At 44.7% G+C, this 10292-nt stretch overlaps 1 protein-coding gene across 1 annotated transcript in view; it reads right to left on the reverse strand.

Moving 5' to 3' along the window:
- The window catches only part of LOC310745351 (collagen alpha-6(VI) chain-like), a 73056-nt gene extending 63890 nt beyond the window's left edge, over positions 1 to 9166 (reverse strand). The window contains exons 1-2 of the mRNA XM_083577542.1: positions 8883 to 9166; positions 6111 to 6154 (exon numbers count right to left, since the gene is read on the reverse strand). The gene's annotated coding sequence lies outside the window, so the exon portion shown is untranslated. The remainder of the gene's footprint in view (positions 1 to 6110; positions 6155 to 8882) is intronic.
- Between the last annotated feature and the right edge of the window lie 1126 nt (positions 9167 to 10292).

The following is a 10292-nucleotide window of genomic DNA, read 5'->3' on the forward strand; positions in this document are numbered from 1 at the left end:
TTCAAAAGCAGTCTGCCATATGGCGCGAGCTGAGAAACGCGAGCAGGACTCATTGTGCAATTCCTTGGAGCCAAAGAAATATCCGGCCTTTTTAAACATCTCTGTTCTGCCCTCTGGCTTTATGAACTTAATCAGACAGACAAAAAGAAACCATAAAAAGCCCAGCGGAGTCACAGAATCATGGAGTTGGAAGGGACTCTGAGGGCCATCTGGTCCAACCCTCTTCAATTCAGGAGTCCAATTACATACCACCTGCAATTCCCTCATTGCATTTATGAAAGGAAAGGTAACCCCTGACTATTAGGTCCAGTCGTGACCAACTCTAGGGTTGCGGCGCTCATCTCGCTTTATTGGCCAAGGGAGCCAGCGTACAGCTTCCGGGTTATGTGGCCAGCATGACTAAGCCGCTTCTGGCAAACCAGAGCAGCGCACGGAAACGCTGTTTACCTTCCCGCCGGAGCGGTACCTATTTATCTACTTGCACTTTGATGTGCTTTCGAACTGCTAGGTTGGCAGGAGCAGGGACCGAGCAATGGGAGCTCACCCCATCGGGGGGATTCGAACCGCCGACCTTCTGATTGGCAAGTCCTAGGCTCTGTGGTTTAACCCACAGCGCCACCCGCGTCCCTAAAAGGAAAGGAAAAGTAGAACCCAACCTATTTTTTTTCAACTGACTGATGGCCAGGTTTAATTCAAATCCATCCAACCTCCTTTGGGGAAGGTTCTCAGGCAGGGTGGAAGGAGAAAGAACTTGCCCATGTGAAGACCACCTGGTGGAAACCCTTACACATATGGTTCTTAATTGTAAACTACAGTGGTACCTCAGGTTAAGTATTTAATTCATTCCGGAGGTCCGTTCTTAACCTGAATCTGTGCTTAACCTGAAGCACCACTTTAGCTAATGGGGCCTCCTGCTGCCGCCGCGCCACCAGAGCATTATTTCCGGAACAATTTAAGTACTTAACCCGAGGTACCACTGTATGACACTAGATGGCTATAGCGAGCTATGGCAAATTCAATAGATGTTTCAAAACTTTTTTTTTAAAAAAAGCCTCTTCACAACATTTCTTTTTTTATGTGTCTAGATTCTACCTCTCTTTCTCTCTCACACACACAGAGACAGAAGAACAGAAAAACAGTTAAAAACAACAGTTACTTGAATAACAATCACAACAGAATGGAATGCCTCCCTCATGTGACTCACAGTCAGCCAATCACATGAGGGAGCTACTGCCAAAGGAAAACCCCTAAAAATACACAGCAATTCAACATAAGCAAACATTCCCGTTTCAGGGAATTAAATCATTATCCTTAACAACCCTTGCCGAGCCTCACGCCCCCCCCCCCGCTCATCACTGGGGGGGGCAGCAGGACGTTCCCCCTCAGGTGCCAGAACGTCTCTGCACACTTTTGCCTTCGGCTCTTGCTACTACTGGCATGTGGACGCCAAGATGCCAAGAAAAGGAATTGACCTGGCGGCTGAGAAAGTTTCCCCACCCCTGGCTTAATAAATTGAAACTGACACAGGGACAAATGGAAGAAGATGCCTTCACCCCGATATGGCTCCCTTTTATCCCATACACAGCCCAACAAGACAACGACAAGAATCCACCAACAGCATACGAATCAATCTGGCTAACCTGATCCAAAACACCCACCCACCCCACTCACACACGAAAACGAAGTTCACCACGGCCAATCACAAACAAACAACCACACCCTAGGCCAACCCCAACTTCTCTCACCACCAAAGGAGCACAAGCGAATAGTAAAGAGAACCCGCACAAACGACGCTGACACAAAACCCCACACATACATTAAGTAAAATAGAAACATCGCCACCCGACCCCACCCCTACTCACTATGGCCCCTTCCACCTCTTTCCCCCCTTTCTTCCTGAGGTAACACTAATGTCTCAACAAATGAAACTGATCTGTAGAAAATGTAACTTGAAAAAAGAGACATTACACATACTTTTGTAAACCGAGAAATCTTTAATAAAAAAAATACGTTAAAAACAAAACTTAACAGTTGCCAGCATTTTTTCTGGATGCGAAGCCCGATGTAGGAAATCATTTTACTGTACTGTTTTTCCCTTTCACTGTCTATTAAGAGTATTACAAAAGACATGAACCTAAACAAAGATGAGGCCATTAGGGCAGGATGGGAGAAGCAGCTTTCCTCTCACAATTTGGCACATTGAAACTTGCCCTCTATTTTATTCACCCATGTTAGGACTGATCTTTATTTACTCTAACATACTTCTGGTGTGGCTAATCAGTCTCACTCTCCCCACCCCCCCTCTTCGAAATCCAACAGCTGTTGCATAATTTTTTCCCCATTTGAAATCCATCCATAAACCTTTTATTTTGTCCATCCGTTTTGAAGTATGGAGTTTTTATCAGATGTAAGGGATCAAGTCCTTTGCCAAATGGTAATCAAAATTCTTTGAAACCAAAAGCCACAAGCGAGAGCCAATTCTCAGTCCTCTGCAGAACAAGCAAATGTTCCCACAAATGCATATTTTTCATTAGAGGTTCCAATAACTTGGATACACTAATGGCGATGAGTCCAACCATTGCATCCATCTAGCTCAATATTGTCTACACACTGACTGCAGCATCTCTAGGTTTTCAGGCAGGAGGCCATTGCTACCTAGCGATACCAGGGATGACCTGGGCACTTTTGCATGCAAATATACTGACTGCCCTTCTGAATTTCTGAATCTTTATAAACCCAGCCTTTCTTTCAAACTGCTTCCGTCTTTCAGTGCCTCATTAACCCATCTCAAACTATTTATTTGCAAAGATCCTGGGGGCGCAGTTGTGCACATGGAAGTCACTGTGCTATACATGAGAATCTGTAGATAGGAAGGTAAAGGTAAAGGGACCCCTGACCATTAGGTCCAGTCGTGACTGACTCCGGGGTTGTGGTGCTCATCTTGCTTTATTGGCCGGCATACAGCATGACTAAGCTGCTTCTGGCGAACCAGAGCAGCACACGAAAACGCCGTTTACCTTCCCGCCGGAGTGGTACCTATTTATATACTTGCACTTTGATGTGCTTTCGAACTGCTAGGTTGGCAGGAGCAGGGACCGAGCAACGGGAGCTCACCACGTTGCAGGGATTCGAACTGCCAACCTTCTGATCAGCAAGTCCTAGGCTCTGTGGTTTAACCCACAGCGCCACCCCTGTCCCTCGTAGATAGGAAAGGGGATATTAAATTAGATGTGCTCTGCCCTTTCTCTTACTTTTCTTCTTACATCTCAAGTCCAACTCACCCACTGAACCCTGTGAGGGTCTGACTAGCTGGCCAGAAGCCAGTGACCATGTCACAAGAGTTAGCAGGAAGAGGAGAGGCAAAGACCCAGGGGGAACCTCAGCTTTCTTCTGATTTCTGGAGAAGGGGTCTCTGGCACTGATATATAGGCTGTTTGCAAAGTTGGCAGGAGAGAATGAAGACCTCCAGTGAAAAGTCATGCAGCTGCTACCTTGAGGAGTGTGCAGACCAGTTTTTACAGTCATACCTCGGGTTACAGATGCTTCAGGTTGCGTTTTATCAGATTAAAGGTAAAGGAACCCATGACCATTAGGTCCAGTCGTGACCGACTCTGGGGTTGCGGCGCTCATCTCACTTTATTGGCCGAGGGAGCCGGCGTTCAGCTTCTGGGTCATGTGGCCAGCATGACTAAGCTGCTTCTGGCGAACCAGAGCTGTGCACGGAAACGCCATTTACCTTCCCACCGGAGCGGTGCCTATTTATCTACTTGCACTTTGACGTGCTTTCGAACTGCTAGGTTGGCAGGAGCAGGGGCTGAGCAATGGGAGCTCACCCCGTCATGGGGATTCGAACCACCAACCTTCTGATTGGCAAGTCCTAGGCTCTGTGGTTTAACCCACAGCGCCACCCACGTCCCAGGTTATCAGGTTATCAGGTTATCAGGTTATCAGGTTATCAGGTTATCAGGTTACGGACCGCCAAAACCCAGACGTACTGGAACGGGTTACTTCCGGGTTATGGAGGTCGCGCATGCGCAGAAGTGCTAAATCGCGCTTTGCGCATGCGCAGAAATGCCGAATCGCAACCCGTGCGTGCGCAGACGTAATGCTGCGGGTTGCAAACGTGCATCCCGCACGCATCACTTTTGCAACCCGAGCATCCAGTGTACTTTATTTTTTAGCATTTATGCTAACACGTTTGTACTGAACTTGCAATGGGTTTATACGATGTTCTCTGTTTATCGGTCATTTATCCCAATAACTTCATGCTGAGATTATGCAGCTTTGCCGGCTACTCTTGGTTGTCTCCCACTTTCCTGTCATTTCCTGTCATGGGACAACTGCAGAAGCTGACGGATAACAAGCAACTTTTGTGGGAATAAACAGCCTGTCTGGAAGCTGCATCTGCTAGACTGGTGACTGGGAGTGGCCGCCGAGACCACAGTCCTGAAAAACCTACATTGGCTCCCAGTACATTTCCGAGCACAATTCAAAGTGTTGGTGCTGACCTTTAAAGCCCTAAACGGCCTTGGCCCAGTATACCTGAAGGAGTGTCTCCACCCCCATCGTTCAGCCCAGACACTGAGGTCCAGCGCCGAGGGCCTTCTGGCGGTTCCCTCATTGCAAGAAGTGAGGTTACAGGGAACCAGGCAGAGAGCCTTCTCGGTAATGGCGCCCTCCCTGTGGAACGCCCTCCCACCAGATGTCAAGACAATTATCTGACTTTTAGAAGACATTCGAAGGCAGCCCTGTTTAGGGAAGTTTTTAATGTTTGATTTTTTTTTTTGCTTTTTGATTATTATTACTAATACAGTGGTACCTTGGGTCAGTGGCGTAGCGTGGGGGGTGCAGGGGGGCCGGCCGCACCGGGCACAACATCTGGGGGTTAGGGTTAGGGGGCGCAAATTACTTGCCTTGCCCCGGGTGCTGACAACCCACGCTATGCCACTGCCTTGGGTTACATACGCTTCAGGTTACAGACTCCGCTAACCCAGAAATAGTACCTTGGGTTAAGAACTGTGCTTCAGGATGAGAACAGAAATCATGCTCCGGCGGCAAGGCGGCAGCAGGAGGCCCTGTTAGCTAAAGTGGTGCTTCAGGTTAAGAACAGTTTCAAGTTAAGAATGTATCTCCGGAACGAATTACGTACTTAATCCGAGGTACCACTGTATTCTGTTCGGAGCTGCCCAGAGTGGCTGGGGAAACCCAGACAGATGGGTGGGGTATAAATATTATTATTATTATTATTATTATTATTATTATTATTATTAAGTTCTAAAAATGATGGGGAGCCTTCACAGATACAAGAGGCTCCCCAAGGCAATCATCTTCCATCTGTTAGGTGACAAGCATAGGGATGGAGAGACTTCACAGCTAGTGCCCTCACGATCTCTGCCTCTCCTTACGAGGCAACCTCCCCAATCTGCAACACCCAAGGAGTGCTTTAGACAGCTGGAGTCCATGATCAAGATATATCTTCTGGGCTTCGTACTGCAGAGCCAGAACGTCATTACAGAAGCTCACGCACTGTCCTCCTGGTTATTGCCTGGACTACATTCCAAGAAACACTGTCCTGGCTAGCCAAAACGTCTGCCCGCAGTTAGGCACTGAGCCAGGCTTTTGACAGTAGATATGTTGGACTACTTACAACTACATTTACTTTTTGTTAGTGATGGCAGTCGGCCACTAGAAACGAGAGGGCAAAGTCTCTCCTTGCAAAGGATGCTTCAGTGACACAAGGCATGAATCTCCTGAAGTTCTCCGCTCGGACACATTTTTCTCCTTATTATTATTTTATCTACACTCACGCAAAAAACCAAAAACAAACTCCAGTTCAATAAGGTCAGGGCTAAGCCCAATAACCAAACAGCTGGGAAGAAAGAGAGGGGAACCTGGGTGGTAGAGGTAGAACATCTGGCTGCAACATCTGGCTTCAAGGTATATTTATTACTTTAAATAAATAAAGTAGGAGTCTTAAACAGAAAAAATTGACCCAATTTCCTAACGAAGCATCAGACAATGAAGAAGAAGAATTGCTTATATATTTCTCATCACCACACCCCACCAGTAATTTTATAGAGTTAGAAAACAGGAGCAAGAAGAAGACTTACCTGTATATTTTGGGTCACTCCAACTCCAAATGCACATCACGGAGCTGGAAAACATGCAGAAAATAATAATAAAAAATCAAGCAGGTTTAGCACATTTCCTTAAAACAAGGGTTTGAGGATTTTTTTTTAATTTTAAAAAGTATAGCATGATAACAATTTATGAAATTGTACACAATGTGGAGGAAATGTTTTCTCCCTCTTTCGTAATATTTGAACCTTGTGTCACCCAGAGAAACTGACAGGGACTGCATTCAGGACAGTCAAAAGGGTACACTCTCGCAATGAATGTGTAGAAATGTCCACTAGCTTAGATGGTTTTAACAGAGCATTAGAGAAATTCATGGAGGATGAGCTTATTGATGGTGATTAGCCACAATGGCCAAAAGGAACTTCTCTGACTGCCAGGTTTAATTGGGGTGGGGATGAGGAAGAAGAAGAAGAAGAAGAAGAAGAAGAAGAAGAAGAAGAGGAGGAGGAGGAGGAGGAGGAGGAGGAGGAGGAGAAGGAGGAGTAGTAGTAGTAGTTTGGATTTGGTATCCCGCTTTATCACTACCCGAAGGAGTCTCAAAGCGGCTAACATTCTCCTTTCCCTTCCTCCCCCACAACAAACACTCTGTGAGGTGAGTGGGGCTGAGAGACTTCAGAGAAGTGTGAGTAGCCCAAGGTCATCCAGCAGCTGCATGTGGAGGAGTGGAGACATGAACCTGGTTCCCCAGATTACGAGACTACCGCTCTTAACCACTACACCACACTGGCTCTGTAATATAGAAAGTTACTGCACAGAGAATGTTAGACTGTTGATCTATCTAGCAGCACTGACTAGCAGAGGTTCTGCAGGGCTTCCCAACCCTACCTTTAAATGCTGGTGAATGAACTTGTGATCTTCTACAAAGCAAGCGTGTGCTCTATCACTTGTATGATGGTGTTTCTCAGTGGGAGAGAACTGTGACCTGCCTGACCACTGTGAAAAACTGAATGCTGGACCAAATGGAACTTACGTTTATAGTCCTCTGACAGGGAAAAATATGGAGATAGCAGTGTGCAGGGCAGCAATCTCACACCCGGGTTCCTAGGAGTAAGCCCCAAGGAACTCAGTTGGTTTTATTTTTGAATGGACCATATATAGCAAAAAATGAAAATCAAATGCTTTCACTTTACTATTAAGACGCTCACATTTAATCTCTGATGATAGTTGTATGTGAAAGTTCTGCTTCTATTACACAGTGACAGCAATAATTGCTGAGGGGAGGAGAGAAATGAATTGTGATGTGATCTACTAAATTAGGATTGCCAATTTTGGGGTAATTTCACACACAAAATAAAGCTTTTGAGCTATTTTTAAGGAAAATCGCCAAAAACAGCACTGCGGAGATGGGTTGCCATACGTCCGGATTTTCAGGGACATTGTTTGCGATTTCTGCCCAGAAACTGCTTCCGACTGCATTATTCCTTATACGTCCGGAATCTGTATTTTTAATTGTGTGTTTTGTTGGAATACCTTGCCCAAACAAACTTCCAGACTGAGTAGGGAAGTTTTGCTGTGCGCTTAGTTTGCTCGCTTTTACTTAAAAGAAATTGCACTAGATGCTAACAGCACAATCTACGCAGAAGTCCCATGGATTTCAATGGGGCTAGTTCAGATTAAGGAGGCACAGAATTGCAGTCTCTGCTTGGGAGTAACTCCTAATAGACTCAGTGGGACTTAATTTTGAGGGGAATCGACAGTATGCACCAACCGATAGACAAATCTGTAATAAAATGCTCAGTACTAGAAGAAAATTCATACAGAAACAAACAATGGATGTCAACAGTCATGTTGTGTTCCAGCAATAATCTCATTTCCCCCTCCTCAAGATTTTGCAGAATAAGAGGATCACAAAGCAGCGGTTACTGTTACATTGAGCAGTCATAGATTAGTACCTTTAAACTAATGTCATCCAGGGAAAGTTAAATAGGTGCTTAAATCTCCTAGGAAATCACTAGGACTTTAAAAAGTGCTTAGCGGTGAATAGCTTACATCCATGGAGGATATGTATTTTATTTATGCTTTTTTTCTGCACTTGTGAAATATTCAAGAACTGTGCAGGAGGGAAAGGAAAGGAATGAGCATGGTATCAGAATGATGCCACACTTAGAAAAGAATGGTGTATTTATGCACAAAGCAAATATTGCCAGCATCACAAACGAAGAGTTAAGATTCAAATTCAAAAGTGTACACTATGCACTTTTTTTTTGGTTTAAAATCAAAGTGAAGTACTGAACACAGGTATTGGGCACAAGAGTTAGTTATGCCTACTCTAAACAAAGGTTTCCAATACCAGAATGCAATAGCTTAAGTTTTGAGAGAGAACGAGAGAGTATTTATTAAGGCAACATCAAAACATTAAAACAGTATAATTTTAAACAAAATAAAAGCACATTTCAAACTTATTTTCAAAATTCTAAAACAGCCTGGGCTCCTTTGGGAGGAACGACAGGATGTAAACTGAATAAATAATTATGGAAACAATTAAAAACATTCAGAGCTTCTAAGGACACTTTGAAGCAATCACATACGGTCACGACCTTTCATTTCAGATTGGACTGTAAAATCTGCAGTCAGTAATGTCTTTCTTTAGTATATCATGTCAAGGGTGGGAGGGGTGGGGGGGAAGCCACCTCAACATCTACACCCCAGGAAAGTCTTCTGACAAAACAGTAACTTTAAAAAATGGGGGTTTTGATCTCAACAACTTCAGCAACCCCTGACAAGCAATGAATGAAGACACTTACCAATTGACAAGGTAGCTGCGCAACTTCGTCAACCGCAAAGTGGCTCAGGAAAGACTGGCCCCTTTTATGAGCAGCATTGTCAGCAACATCCCATAAATCCTCTCCCAAGGCAGCAAATTGGAACAAATTCCCTGGAAAAGCAAGCAGCACCACCCACCCTTGATATTGGTTACTGCATCATTATCTCTGAATCCACAGTCAAAGGCCATAGTGGCATTTTCAGAGGGGATTTCCTCTCTTCCACCATGTGCAACTGGACTGCAAATTGCTGGATAGAAAAGAACTTGGTTTCTTGTGAATTATTATTTTTTAAATGCTGTTCAGAATGCTGAATTCCCCTCTTTTTCATCCCCCTCCCCTCACATCTGTTAGTCCCCCTGCCTCTTATCGCAAGCTCAACTTCGCTAGCCAAATAATATAGCAAAACTACTGGCAGTGGTTATTTGCAGAGGAGTATCTGGCTGCTCACCATATTAAATAAGGCGACAGCCAAAAGCAAAAGCCCCGACCCAAAAACGTTGTTTGGTAGCATTTCAGGAGACATGGACACAGAACGGAGAACCTTTATGTGCAGTTTTTGTGTGTGTGTGTGTTTCTCCGATGCACAGAGCCTGCACAGTGTGCCCCGAAGCTGTGCTTCTGTCAAGGGAATGGCATACTGTCGAGTACGACTTGCCAAGCTAGCAGTTCGGAAGCACGCCAGTGCAAGTAGATAAATAGGTACCACTGTGGCGGGAAGGTTAACGGTGTTTCAGTGTGCTCTGGTTTCCATCATGGTGTTCCCTTGTGCCAGAAGCAGTTTAGTCATGCTGGCCACATTACCCAGAAAGCTGTCTGTGGACAAACACTGGCTCCCTTGGCCTAAAAGTGAGATGAGTGCCGCAACCTCATAGTTGCCTTTGATTGGACTTATCTGTCCAGGGGTACTTTACCTTTTACCTTATTATTATTATTAATTGTACTTATATTCCACCTTATACCCATATATCCCCCAATATCTATAGTCTAATTAAACTCTGATTCTTTTTCAGAACTACTGTAAGGATTTTCTACTGCATGAAATTCTAATACATGGGTAGGCAAATGTACCTTCTAATTCCGGTCCGTGGACAGTCCAGGAATCAGTGTGTTTTTAAATGAGTAGAATGTGCCCTTTTACTTTAAAAATTACTTACTGGTTTATTTGTGGGGCATAGGAATTCATTCATATATTTTTTTCCAAAATATAGTCCGGCCCCCACAAGGTATGAGGGACAGTGGACCGGCCCCCTGCTGAAAAAGTTTGCTGACCCCTGTAATCTAATAGGTAAATGTTTTGATGCTGTTGCAAATTTTACTATGCATGCCCCACAGAGATTCCTCATTGCTATCCAAAATATTTGATGTGGGATTCGAGGTGTTTTAAAATCC

This window comes from Podarcis filfolensis, assembly GCF_964270895.1.
Source record: "Podarcis filfolensis genome assembly, chromosome: 12".
In the NCBI taxonomy this organism is placed as follows: Eukaryota; Metazoa; Chordata; class Lepidosauria; order Squamata; family Lacertidae; genus Podarcis; species Podarcis filfolensis.